Source organism: Schistocerca piceifrons, chromosome 10 (genome assembly GCF_021461385.2).
Source record: "Schistocerca piceifrons isolate TAMUIC-IGC-003096 chromosome 10, iqSchPice1.1, whole genome shotgun sequence".
Classification (NCBI taxonomy): Eukaryota; Metazoa; Arthropoda; class Insecta; order Orthoptera; family Acrididae; genus Schistocerca; species Schistocerca piceifrons.
In genome coordinates, this window is record NC_060147.1 from 48,036,208 (window position 1) to 48,049,781 (window position 13,574).

The 13,574-nt window shown below is 44.7% G+C and overlaps 1 protein-coding gene across 1 annotated transcript in view; it reads right to left on the reverse strand.

Annotated features, from left to right (window-relative positions):
* Positions 1 to 13,574, reverse strand: part of LOC124718680 (tyrosine-protein kinase Fer-like) — a 111,282-nt gene that overhangs the window by 66,328 nt on the left and 31,380 nt on the right. The gene's annotated exons all lie outside the window — the stretch shown is intronic.

Consider the following 13,574-nt stretch of genomic DNA (forward strand, 5'->3'; position numbering starts at 1 on the left):
GATAAGGGGAAGGGATAGGATGATAGGACATCTGCTAAGACATGAGGGAATGACTTCCATGGTACTAGAGGGAGCTGTAAAGGGCAAAAACTGTAGAGGAAGACAGAGATTGGAATACGTCAAGCAAATAATTGAGGACGTAGGTTGCAAGTGCTACTCTGAGATGAAGAGGTTAGCACAGGAAAGGAATTCATGGCGGGCCGCATCAAACCAGTCAGTAGACTGATGACCAAAAAAAAAAAAAAAAAAAAAATGTCGATGAGCGGGCTGTCCAGAGGATCTGGATGAAGGGAAAGGTGCCTTAACCTGTTGTTTGCAAGTTGGTGGCTAGTTGGAAACCATCCGGCACTTACAGTACTGTTCTTGCTACACAGCGGACGTGGCCACGCAGACATTCGACCTCAAATCCTGCACCGCAATTGTAAAGTCACGCAGTGTCACGGTAGCATCCGTGTTTCCTTCTCCTCCAGCTGTACAACAAGCCACCAAACTTTCACCTCATGGGGCGAAGTCACCAGCTATCTTATCTGAGGTTGAAATAACGCAAAACTAATTTTAAACCTCACACTTGATTTAGTGTGCAAAAAAAAAATTTGCATCCGCTTCAGTAGTGGAGTTCCCAGAACCCTTCTGATCATAACGGAGACACTTTGCAGCATACTTCTCCGCGCTATGTCACTTTATAAGCCAAGTTTCCGCCCCACATCGGATTTTAGGCGCGTGTTTTACGTCTACAAGTAGGATGTCTTTGAACTTCTGTATCTCGGAAACAGATAAAGACATCAAGAAAATTTTGAGCGCCATTCGAGAGCTTAAGAATACGAGCTCTGTTCAAAAAAATCGCAAAACTTTGTACACGAAATTTTTCTGCGCTTACCTTTTACTTACGCTGTTTCCCTTTCTGGAAGCTGTCTTGGTACGCCTTTTGCTGGCTCATGCGAAGCGCCGTCTGCGAATTTTCTTTATCTCGTCTATCGTTGCAAATCTTCGTCCTGTCAATGGGGTTTTCTACTTCGGTTGTAAAAGAAAGTCCGCAGGGGCCAGGTTTGGAGGGTACAGAGGATGAGGTAGTACAGTGATTTGGTTTTTTGTGCAATAATCACACGCCAACAGGGATGAATGTGCGAGTGCGTTATCGTGATGCAAGATCCATGAATTGTCTCGCCACATTTCAGGCCGTTTCCTTCCCACAGGATTTCATGACATGATCCAATTGAAATGTTACATTCTTCTGCAATCTCTCGAACAGTCAGTCTTCGACTGGTATGCACATTTTGTTGATGTTCCTGACATGAGCATCGTCGGTAGATGTAGTAAGGTGGCGTGATCTCCTGACCTTCATTTCTTACATATTCCGACCTCACCATCTCGTATTCTGCGTATCAAGACGTTTCATTCGAGCCCAAACTCGATAGGGTAGAGTCAATTTTACAAATTTCCATGTAATCAATATCCAAATCTAATAAATAAATCGCAAGTGCGCATCGAGATTAAAAATTCGAGGCTGGCGTATACAAACATTCAAGACACGATGGACACAGTTTTTGTTCGGTGGAGGCAACCAGCCCGCTGGAAAGTCCATAGGAGGGTGAGTTAGCACGCAGCAGTGCCGGCCGGCCGACCCCCCACAGACCAAAACAGGTTTTGCCAGAGAAAAGGGATAATGGCCTGCATGGTCACCTTAAAACCAAAACCCACTGTATTATTGGGAGAGCCCCAGCATACACATTTTTTTTGACAGACCTAGTTTGCAGTTTCAGAGTTCTCACAAGTGAACAGTAAATGCCTAACGCAGATGCTATATATTTCTGGTTTGGTTGGCTTAGCCATTCTCTCATTTGTAAGAGTAACGCTGATTGGTGGACTATTTCTGACGCAATGAGCTGGGGGGAGTGCAGAAAAGACAGCGGATAACATACCCTTTCGCTTTTTGCGTGGAGGGAAGTCGTTCCGGTGACGCTCTTGTAGCGGGAACATGTAGCGGGAGCGAGTGCACTCGTGCGTGTACAGAGAGAGCGAGGAACAAAGTCTCTACTCAGTACTGCACTGAGAGAGCACCTCTGTCGCTAGCGAATCGGAGTCATACTCTATACTGAGTCGCTTGTGATTAAGTGTTTGTTCACTGTGTTGGCCGCGACACTTCGTGTGCGATGTGAACACAGATGGAGCATTAGTTAGCACCTGAGAGCGAACATTGAGTGGCATCATGGTGGACTGGTTCAAAAATGGCTCTGAGCACTATGGGACTTAACATCTATGATCATCAGTCCCCTAGAACTTAGAACTACTTAAACCTAACTGACCTAAGGACATCACACAACACCCAGTCATCACGAGGCAGAGAAAATCCCTGACCCCGCCGGGAATCGAACCCGGGAACCCGGGCGTGGGAAGCGAGAACGCTACCGCACGACCACGAACTGCGGACGGTGGACTGGTTATCTGACCAGTGTACCACCACACGTATGTTACACTAGGTGCAGATAGGAGTCCTTGACTTCATCAAGGCACAGTGAGAGTTCGATTGTCGAAGGTCAGTCCAGATAGAAAGAGATAGTTTTGTTATTTTTCAGCGGCAAACGACGCAGGCAACAATCATTGCAGCTCACGGTATTGTGCGCTACAGTGTAGGCGAGCCCCATCTTTCCTCAATTAGAAATAACATACTTCATTCACGTCACTCCATTACATTTCCCATGCGACAGCCTCGACCGTACTTAGAAAAATACAGTCGGGTAATTACTCCAGTTGAGTAGGTGCGGCTCTCATTCTGCCAAGCAAATAACATTCTTAAAGAAAAGGGATAAAAGAGCTTTGCCACATTTTGTATATATATGTCATTAACAGGATTCCTGTTCATAAGAGGTAACCTCCTATTCCGAAAAGAACTCGGAAATGTGTGTATCAGTTTGTAAATAAAAGTTTCACTTGATTTTCTTAAATTTTGCAATAAATAATATTTTCCGTTAGTTTAATGTTTTTCTTGCACTAACTAGCAATAATCCAGTACCCAAGTATCCCACTAGATACGTAAGAATATGTAGAATATTTTTGTGTCTCTTCCTTACAGCGGACGACCCCAGAAGATACTTACTGCTGAAAGTTGTTCAGCCATTTCTGTGTGGTGCGTTAGGAGCGTCTTTCTGACTTCTGCAGTAGTGTGGGGTGGAAACTGCTTCTTGCAGGAGCCAAAGGGTACTTGTCAGATCAATCCGTTGCGCAACTCGTCAACATAATACCCACACACTGACACCGTCGAAGGGCGTCCTGAACGAGAATCATCTTTTACTCCCGTCTGGCCGTTTTTAAACCATGTGAACCACTCGTAATACTGAGACGGCTTAAGGACTCATCACCATAGGCTTCCTGCATCATTTGGTGTGTCATTGTGAAGGATTTCTTTCGTTTCACGCATAACTGAATGCACGCGCGTTGCTCCTCTAGCTCTGCCATCGCAAAATTCGCAAACTGTGCGACACGACATTGTACTGAATACAGAACTGTACGATAGCTAACAGACATACGTCAGTGAAACATCTGGCAGTTACACATTAAACACAGGCGTGTACATGAATGCCAACTGCATTTCGCTCCAACACACCACTGGTGAAATTACGAATGTTCCAGAGTTTTTTGAACAGACCTCGTACATGGTAGCCATTTGCTGTCTGTAGCCATCTTGGAATCCGCGGATCGATTTTGCTATAAAAACTGTAGAAAACAACTTTTTCCAGCTTTTCCAAGGAACCATCCATGAACTAATGGGGCCTTGAGTCTGGCAGTGGGCCATATAAAACGCAAAAAGAACCATTCGATTTGCTCCATTTGCATAAGCTGGAAGACGTGTGCAATATTCATCCTTTCAGCCTCTGTTATGGGATAGTCACAGTATGACGAGCCTTCTGCAGGTATACAAATGCTTCCTAAAAACTAGTCACCCCAAATGGTCATGAAGGCCCAAAGATACCGACCGGCCGCCGTATCATCCTCAGCCAACAGGCATCACTGAATGCAGATAAGCAAGTGTATGTGGTCAGCACACCGCTCTCCCGGCCGTATGTCAGTTTACGAGACCGGAGCCGCTATTTCTCAACCAAATAGCTCGTCAGTTTGCCTCACAAGGGCTGAGTGCATCCCGCTTGCCAACAGCGCCCGGCAGACCGGATGGTCACCCATCCAAATGCTAGACCAGCCCGACAGGGCTTGACTTTGGTGTTCTGACGGGAATTGTTGTTGCCACTGTGGCAAGGCCGTTGGCACAAATGCTTCCTAGCCTACGGCTATCCAGAACACTTGGCCCTGCCTTTGTGTCAGCAATAGAATCAGAGGTATGAGCACCAGAGGAATCCCGTTTTTAAGCGAAGTATTTTGGAACATACCCGTGTTAGGCCAGCGCATGATGTCACACGCGTACCAATAGGCACTGCTGTTATCGTGCTGGAAGACGTTTTCCTTGTTCAACGATACATATAACACAATCTCGTCGCAAACAAGCAACATTTAATTGCTGTTACTGAATGAGCAATTCCCTGCATAATGTTTCATTATGCACCGAATGTAGATGCCCTTATTCCTACCTGCACTAACTCATCAGAAGCGTCCAGACACACCTACGTTATGCGAAGTTTACCACTAGATGTCCCGAGAAGGGGGCCCACTCAGTATAAAGGGAGGTGGAGAGTACTGTGTGATCAACAGCGAAGCAGCGACACCAGAATGGGTCGGAGAGTTTATTGATCTAGAACGTGGACCAGTCTTTGGATGTCACCTGGCAAGTAGAGTTCCCCAATGGCGGAATCGAGTTTTTGAACCCATCTGTACCATGATGTAGGTTAAGATCCCAGCTATGGCACCCTGCAGCTGTTCACTCTGGTCAGTATTTGTAGGAGCTTGTGGGTTAGAGTACGCATACCCATGGTCTAGGGGTAGCGTCTTTCATTCATAATCTGGCCGTGCGGTTAAAGGCGCTGCAGTCTGGAACCGCAAGACCGCTACGGTCGCAGGTTCGAATCCTGCCTCGGGCATGGATGTTTGTGATGTCCTTAGGTTAGTTAGGTTTAACTAGGTCTAAGTTCTAGGGGACTAATGACCTCAGCAGTTGAGTCCCATAGTGCTCAGAGCCATTTGAACCATTTTCATTCATAACCAAAACGTCTTCGGTCCCGGGTTCGATCCCCGCCACTGCCTAAATTTTGATAAATAATCAGCATTGGCGGCCGAAGACTTCCGGCATAAGAAGTCAGCCTCATTCTGCCAACGGCCTTGTCAAAGAGGGCGGAGGAGCGGATAGAGGTTCAGGGCACTCTCTTGTCCTAGGGATCGGAAATTGCCCCTAAAGGCGGAAGAATCAGCAATGATCAACGACATGAGGATGCAGAAGGCAATGGAAACCACTGCATTAAAGACACATAACGTGTATCCACAGGACATGTGGCCTGTAACTGAAGAAGTGTCATGATGATCTCTCCATTGGCAAAAGATTCCGGAATAGTCCCCCATTCGGATCTCCGGGAGGGGACTGCCAAGGGGGAGGTTACCATGAGAAAAAGATTGAATAATCAACGAAAGGATAACGATCTACGACTCGGGGCGTGGAATGTCAGAAGCTTGAACGTGGTAGGGAAACTAGGAAATCTGAAAAGGGAAATCTAGATATAGTAGGGGTCAGTGAAGTGAAGTGGAAGGAAGACAAGGATTTCTGGTCAGTTGAGTATCGAGTAATATCAACAGCAGCAGAAAATGGTATAACAGGTGTAGGATTCGTTATGAATAGGAAGACAGGGCAGAGGTTGTGTTACTGTGAACAGTTCAGTGACTGGGTTGTTCTAATCAGAATCGACAGCAGACCAACATCGACAACGATAGTTCAGGTATACACGCCGACGTCGCAAGCTGAAGATGAACAGATAGAGAAAGTGTATGGGGATATTGAAAGGGTAATGCAGTATGTAAAGGGGGACGAAAATCTAATAGTCATGGGCGACTGGAATGCAGTTGTAGGGGAAGGAGCAGAAGAAAAGGTTACAAGAGAATATTGGCTTGGGACAAGGAATGAAAGAGGAGAAAGACTAATTGAGTTCTGTAACAAGTTTCAGCTAGTAATAGCGAATACCCTGTTGAAGAATCACAAGAGGAGGAGGTATACTTGGAAATGGCCGGGAGATACGGGAATATTTCAATTAGATTACATCATGGTCAGACAGAGATTCCGAAATCAGATACTGGACTGTAAGGCGTACCCGGAGCAGATATAGACTCAGTTCACAATATAGTAGTGATGAAGAGTAGGCTGAAGTTCAAGACATTAGTCAGGAAGAATCAATACGCAAAGAAGTGGAATACGGAAGTACTAAGGAATGACGAGATACGTTTCAAGTTCTCTAACGCTATAGAAACAGCAATAAGGAATAGCGCAGTAGGCAGTACAGTTGAAGAGGAATGGAAATCTCTAAAACGGGCCATCACAGAAGTTGGGAAGGAAAACATAGGTACAAAGAAGGTAGCTGCGAAGAAACCATGGGTAACAGAAGAAATACTTCAGTTGATTGATGAAAGGAGGAAGTACAAACATGTTCCGGGAAAATCAGGAATACAGAAATACAAGTCGGTGAGGAATGAAATAAATAGGAAGTGCAGGGAAGCTAAGACGAAATGGCTGCAGGAAAAGTGTGAAGACATCGAAAAAGATATGACTGTCGGAAGGACAGACTCAGCATACAGGAAAGTCAAAACAACCTTTGGTGACATTAAAAGCAACGGTGGTAACATTAAGAGTGCAACGGGAATTCCACTGTTAAATGCAGAGGAGAGAGCAGATAGGTGGAAAGAATACATTGAAAGCCTCTATGAGGGTGAAGATTTGTCTGATGTGATAGAAGAAGAAACAGGAGTCGATTTAGAAGAGATAGGGGATCCAGTATTAGAATCGGAATTTAAAAGAGCTTTGGAGAACTTACGGTCAAATAAGGCAGAAGGGACAGATAACATTCCATCAGAATTTCTAAAACCATTGGGGGAAGTAGCAACAAAACGACTATTCACGTTGGTGTGTAGAATATATGAGTCTGGCGAAATACCATCTGACTTTCGGAAAAGCATCATCCACACAATTCCGAAGACGGCAAGAGCTGACAAGTGCGAGAATTATCGCACAATCAGCTTAACAGCTCATGCATCGAAGCTGCTTACAAAAATAATATACAGAAGAATGGAAAAGAAAATTGAGAATGCGCTAGGTGACGATCAGTTTAGCTTTAGGAAAAGTAAAGGGGCGAGAGAGGCAATTCTGACGTTACGGCTAATAATGGAAGCAAGGCTAAAGAAAAATCAAGACACTTTCATAGGATTTGTCGACCTGGAAAAAGCGTTCGACAATATAAAATGGTGCAAGCTGTTCGAGATTCTGAAAAAAGTAGGGGTAAGCTATAGGGAGAGACGGGTCATATACAATATGTACAACAACCAAGAGGGAATAATAAGAGTGGACGATCAGGAACGAAGTGCTCGTATTAAGAAGGGTGTAAGACAAGGCTGTAGCCTTTCGCCCCTACTCTGCAATCTGTACATTGAGGAAGCAATGATGGAAATAAAAGAAAGGTTCAGGAGTGGAATTAAAATAAAAGGTGAAAGGATATCAATGATACGATTCGCTGATGACATTGCTATCCTGAGTGTAAGTGAAGAAGAATTAAATGATCTGCTGAACGGAATGAACAGTCTAATGAGTACACAGTATGGTTTGAGAGTAAATCGGAGAAAGACGAAGGTAATGAGAAGTAGTAGAAATGAGAACAGCGAGAAACTTAACATCAGGATTGATGGTCACGAAGTCAATGAAGTTAAGGAATTCTGCTACCTAGGCAGTAAAATAACCAATGACGGACGGAGCAAGGAGGACATCAAAAGCAGACTCGCTGTGGCAAAAAAGGCATTTCTGGCCAAGAGAAGTCTACTAATATCAAATTCCGGCCTTAATTTGAGGAAGAAATTTCTGAGGATGTACGTCTGGAGTACAGCATTGTATGGTAGTGAAACATGGACTGTGGGAAAACCGGAACAGAAGAGAATCGAAGCATTTGAGATGTGGTGCTATAGACGAATGTTGAAAATTAGGTGGACTGATAAGGTAAGGATTGAGGAGGTTCTACGCAGAATCGGAGAGGAAAGGAATATGTGGAAAACACTGATAAGGGGAAGGGACAGGATGATAGGACATCTGCTAAGACATGAGGGAATGACTTCCATGGTACTAGAGGGAGCTGTAAAGGGCAAAAACTGTAGAGGAAGACAGAGATTGGAATACGTCAAGCAAATAATTGAGGACGTAGGTTGCAAGAACTACTCAGAGATGAAGAGGTTAGCACAGGAAAGGAGTTCATGGCGGGCCGCATCAAACCAGTCAGTATACTGATGACAAAAAAAAAAAAAAGTGGGTTCGAATCTCGTCAGATTTAGTACTTTTTTTTCTTTTTAAATCATTAACGCCGTGCGGGGTAGCCGCGTGGTCTTGGGGCGTCTTGTCACGGTCCACGCGGCTCCCCCCGTCGGAGATTCGAGTCCTCCCTCGGGCATGGGTGTGTGTGTCGTGCTTAGCGTAAGTTAGATTAAGTAGTGTGTAAGCTTAGGGACCAATGACCTCAGTAATTTGGTCCAATAAGTCCATACCACAAATTTCCAATTAAATCATTAACGAAATGACTTTCATCATTATTTAATTAATCGGTTATAATATAGTTTTTATTTGTACGCCCTTGCCACATTATTTTAATCACTGTGTGAGCGTCCCTCATTTGCTTCAGGTTTTTCTTTACATTATTCTCTTCAAAAATTGCGATTTTTGTGAATATGAATTTCACTATATTTATCTATTATAGCATTAAATTATTTTAAAATTCCTATTTCTGAGTTAAGAAACAAAATACCAAAATCTATTTACACCTGAGTGCCAAACAATCTGGCACACCTGCCTAATATCGTGTAGGGGCTCCACGATCACGTAGAAGTGCTCCAACACGACGTGTCATGTATTCGACTAATGTCTGTAGTAATGTTTGAGGGGACTGACAACATGAATTCTGCAGGGTTGTCCATAAATCCCTAAGAGCACGAGGGGGTTGGAGATCACTTCTGAACAGCACGTTGCGAGGCATCCCAGATATGTTCATGTCTGGGGAGTGTGGTGGCCAGCCGAAGTGTTTAAACTCATAAGAGTGTTCCCGGACCCACTCTGTAGCAGTTCTGGACGTGTGGTGTGTTGCATTGTCCTGCTGGAATTTCCCAAGTCCGTTGCACAATGGACATGAATGGATGCAGTTGATCAGACAGTATGCTTACGTACGTGTCACTTGTCAGAGTCGAATCTAGACGTATCACGCGTCCCATATCACACCAACTGCACACTCCGCACACCGTTACACAGCCTCCGCCAGCTTCAACAGTCCTCCCTTGACGCGCAGGATCCATGGATTGATGCGGAGGTCTCCATACCCGTACACGCCCATCCGCTCCATGCAATTTGAAACGAGACTCGTCCGAACAGGCAACACGTTTCCAGTCATCAGCAGTCCATTGTTGCTGTTGACGGGCCAAGGCGAGGCGTAAAGGTTTGTCTCGTGCAGTCATCAAGGGTAGACGAGTGGGCCTTCGGCTCCGAAAGCCCATATCGATGATGTTTCGTTGAGTGGTTCGCATGCTGACACTTGTTGACGACCCACCATTGAAATCTTCAGAAATTTGCGGAAAGGTTTCGCTTCTGTTACTTTGAACGATTCTCTTCAGTCGTCGTTTGGTCCCGTTCTTGCAGGATCTTTTTCCGGGCGCAGCGATGTCTGAGATTTGATGTTTTACCGGATTCATGACATTCACGGTACACTCGTGAAACGGTCGTACGTGAATATCCGCACTTCATCGCTGCCTCGGATATGCTGTGTCCCATCGGTCGTGCGCCGACTGTAACACCACGTTCAACCTCATTTAAATCCTGAAAACCTCCCATTGTAGCAGCAGTAACTGATCTAACAACTGCGACAGACACTTTTTGTCTTGTATAGGCGTTGCCGACTGCAGCGCCGTATTCTGCCTGTTTACATACCTCTGTATTTGAATACGCATGCCCATACCTTTCTTTGGCGCTTCAGTGCATATTGACAGTGTAGTGATGTGAAAAATAGATGCTTCGTTACCAGACGTGTAATTCTTTATTGCATTCTAATCGTCATAGAAACATTTAAAACATAACCTAAATATGTATTGCACTATGGACAAAATAACGCAGATGAAGTTTCAAATAAAAGAACGGTTTGTAAGCATTAAGAGTTTAAACGAAATTAGAAATAAATACCCTGCTCACAATACTGTTGACGAAAAGACAGTGTGATAATACAAAAGAGACTAAATCGAAATTAACACATAAAATTAATTAAAACACATGAACAAAGATTTCAAGTGGCAAAAGAATTATAGGAAGAAAACCGAGAGCAAATGAAGTAGTAGATATTATGATTAAAATGATGTGATAAAGGAATGGCTACAAGAAATTACTTTTAAATCAATTAATTGAATAAAAATGATGACCAAAGTCGAAGATTTAAAAATATAAAAAAATCTTACTGCAGCTAGGCAGATTCGAACCATAGCCTCATGCATGCGCAGCTACTGTCCATTGCATTATCTGATGCAACTTTTTAACACTACTGTCCCACAAAATTCAGAAACTTTTCTCGTCAGTTACTCGCAGTCGTGAATTCTGATCGATGTACTAGCCGACAACTCGCCAGGTATGAACCCGACTCATCGTTCAATTGAAAGAGACTCTTCCTTGTTGACTTTGCGAAATGGGCTCCATTTCTTGCAGCATTACTTGTAATGAGTCTTCGCACGCTTGGGGAATATACACTACTGGAAATTAAAAATGCTACACCTAGAAGAAATGCAGATGATAATTGGGAATTCATTGGACAAATGTATTATACTAGAACTTGCATGTGGTTACATTTTCACGCAATTTGGGTGCACAGATCCTGAGAAATCAGTACCCAGAACAACCACCTCTGGCCGTAATAATGGCCTTGATACGCCTGGGCATTGAGTCAAACAGAGCTTGGATGGCGTGTACAGGTACAGCTGCTCATGCAGCTTCAACACGATACCACAGTTCATAAAGAGAAGTGACTGGTGTATTGTGACGAGCCAGTTGCTCGGCCACCATTGACCAGACGTGTTCAGTTGCTAAGAGATCTGGAGAATGTGCTGGCCAGGGCAGCAGTCGAACATTTTCTGTATCCAGAAAGGTCCGTACAGGACCTGCAACATGCGGTCGTGCATTATCCTGCTGAAATGTAGGGTTTCGCAGGGATCGAATGAAGGGTACAGCCACGGGTCGTAACACATCTGAAATGTAACGTCCACTGTTCAAAGGGCCGTCAATGCGAACTAGAGGTGACCGAGACGTGTAGTCAGTGGCACCCCATACCGTCCGCCTGGTGATACGCCAGTACGGCGATGACAAATACACACTTCCAATGTGCGTTCACCGCGATGTCGCCAAACACGGATGCTACCATCGTGATGCTATAACCAGAACCATCCGAGAAAATGGCGTTTTGCCATTCGTGCACCCAGGTTCGTCGTTGAGTACACCGTTGCAGGCGCTCCTGTCTGTGATGCACTGTCAAGGGTAACCGCAGCCACGGTCTCCAAGCTGATAGTCCGTGCTGCTGCAAACGTCGTCAAACTGTTCGTGCAGATGGTTGTTGTCTTGCAAACGTCCCCATCTGTTCTCAGGGATCGAGACGTGGCTGCACGATCCGTTACAGCCATGCGGATAAAATGCCTGGAATCTCGACTGCTAGTGATACGAGGCTGTTGGGATCCAGCTCGGCGTTCCGTATTACCCTCCTGAACCCACCGATTCCATATTCTGCTAACAGTCGTTGGATCTCGACCAACGCGAGCACCTATGTCGCGATAAGATAAACTGCAATCGCGATAGGCTACAATCCGACCTTTATCAAAGTCTAAACGTGATGGTACGCATTTCTCCTCCTTACACGAGGCATCACAACAACGTTTCACCAGGCAACGTCGGTCAACTCCTGTTTGTGTATGAGAAATTGGTTGGAAACTTCCCTCATGTCAGCACGTTGTATGTGTCGCCACCTGCGCCAACCTTGAGTGAATGCTCTGAAAAGCTAATCATTTGCATATCACAGCATCTTATTCCTGTCGGTTAAATTTCGTGTCTGTAGCACGTCATCTTCGTGGTGTAGCAATTTTAATGGCCAGTAGTGTAAGTTAAGTAAATATTCTGTTTTTCGTTACTTGTTCACTAATCATTGCTGCTTCTGTCCGACTTCCCTGCAAGGACAGATGCCACACCACTATGTAGCCCACCTCTCCTTAGCACTGTGTACAAAGTCGTACACGACAGCCACAAACCGAGCGAGGTGCAGCAATGGTTAGCACACTGGACTCACATTAGGGATGCTGGCGGTTCAAACCTGCATCAGGCCATCCTTACTCAGTTTTTCCATGATTTCCCTAAATCGCTTCAGGCAAATGCCGGGATGGATCCTTTGAAAAGGCATGGCCGACTTCTTGCCTTATCCTTCCCTAATCCGATGGGACGAATAACCTCTTGCTACCCTTCCCCCCCCCCCCCCCCCGCCCCCCGAAAATCAACCAACCAATCAACTAATCAACAACCCGAATCACACTGAGCGATTGTGCAGTGAGGTTCTAGGCGCTTCAGTCTGGAAGCGCATGACCGCTACGGTCGCAGGTTCGAGTCCTACCTCGGGCATGGATGTGTGTGATGTCCTTAGATTCGTTAGGTTTAAGTAGTTCTAAGTTCTAGGGGACTGATGACCTCAGAAGTTAAGTCCCATAGTGCTCAGAGCCATTTGAGCCACTTGAACAGGCGAGAACGGTCACCGTACGAGCGTCATTTTCATTGTATTCGCGATGACGAGGTGGACGGTCCATGCGTCCATCTCGAGCTCGTTGAGTGCAATTTCGAATAATGTTTTGGCTTGGACGTCTTCTCTTTGGGAATCGATCCGCAAAAATTGCGCAGTTGGAGCGTAATTGTTATGACATTCACCTAAATTTAACATCATTTCAACAAACTCTATAGGAGGATAGTGAGCCATATTTCGCTAAAGAGTAATTTACTTTCGTCAGTTGATGTTTACAGTTCACAATCTGAAAGTGAAGTGACGTCTAATCGCATTGCATCGATCTTTATACTGAGCCATAGTTCGCAGTTCGGCCACGGTAGCGTCACAGTCGGGTGTGTAATGCAATTGTGAAGAGTTCCCTAACGAGATTTTAATACCCTCCATCAAAAACTGTGCCGAGTAGGATACATTTTGTAAAAAAAAAAAAAAAAAAAAAAAATAAAAAAAAAAAGTTTAATTTGGCGTAATGAAAGAATTGGTGCACATTTTGTATCAATTTGATGCGTCCTTCTCGGATCATACTAAATAAGTCGGACTTCTTCCCCAATTTTAATTTTTCTCGATTTCAGCTCCATCTGGCAATGGTTTAAAAAGTGTTTCTAACAAAACTTGATTACT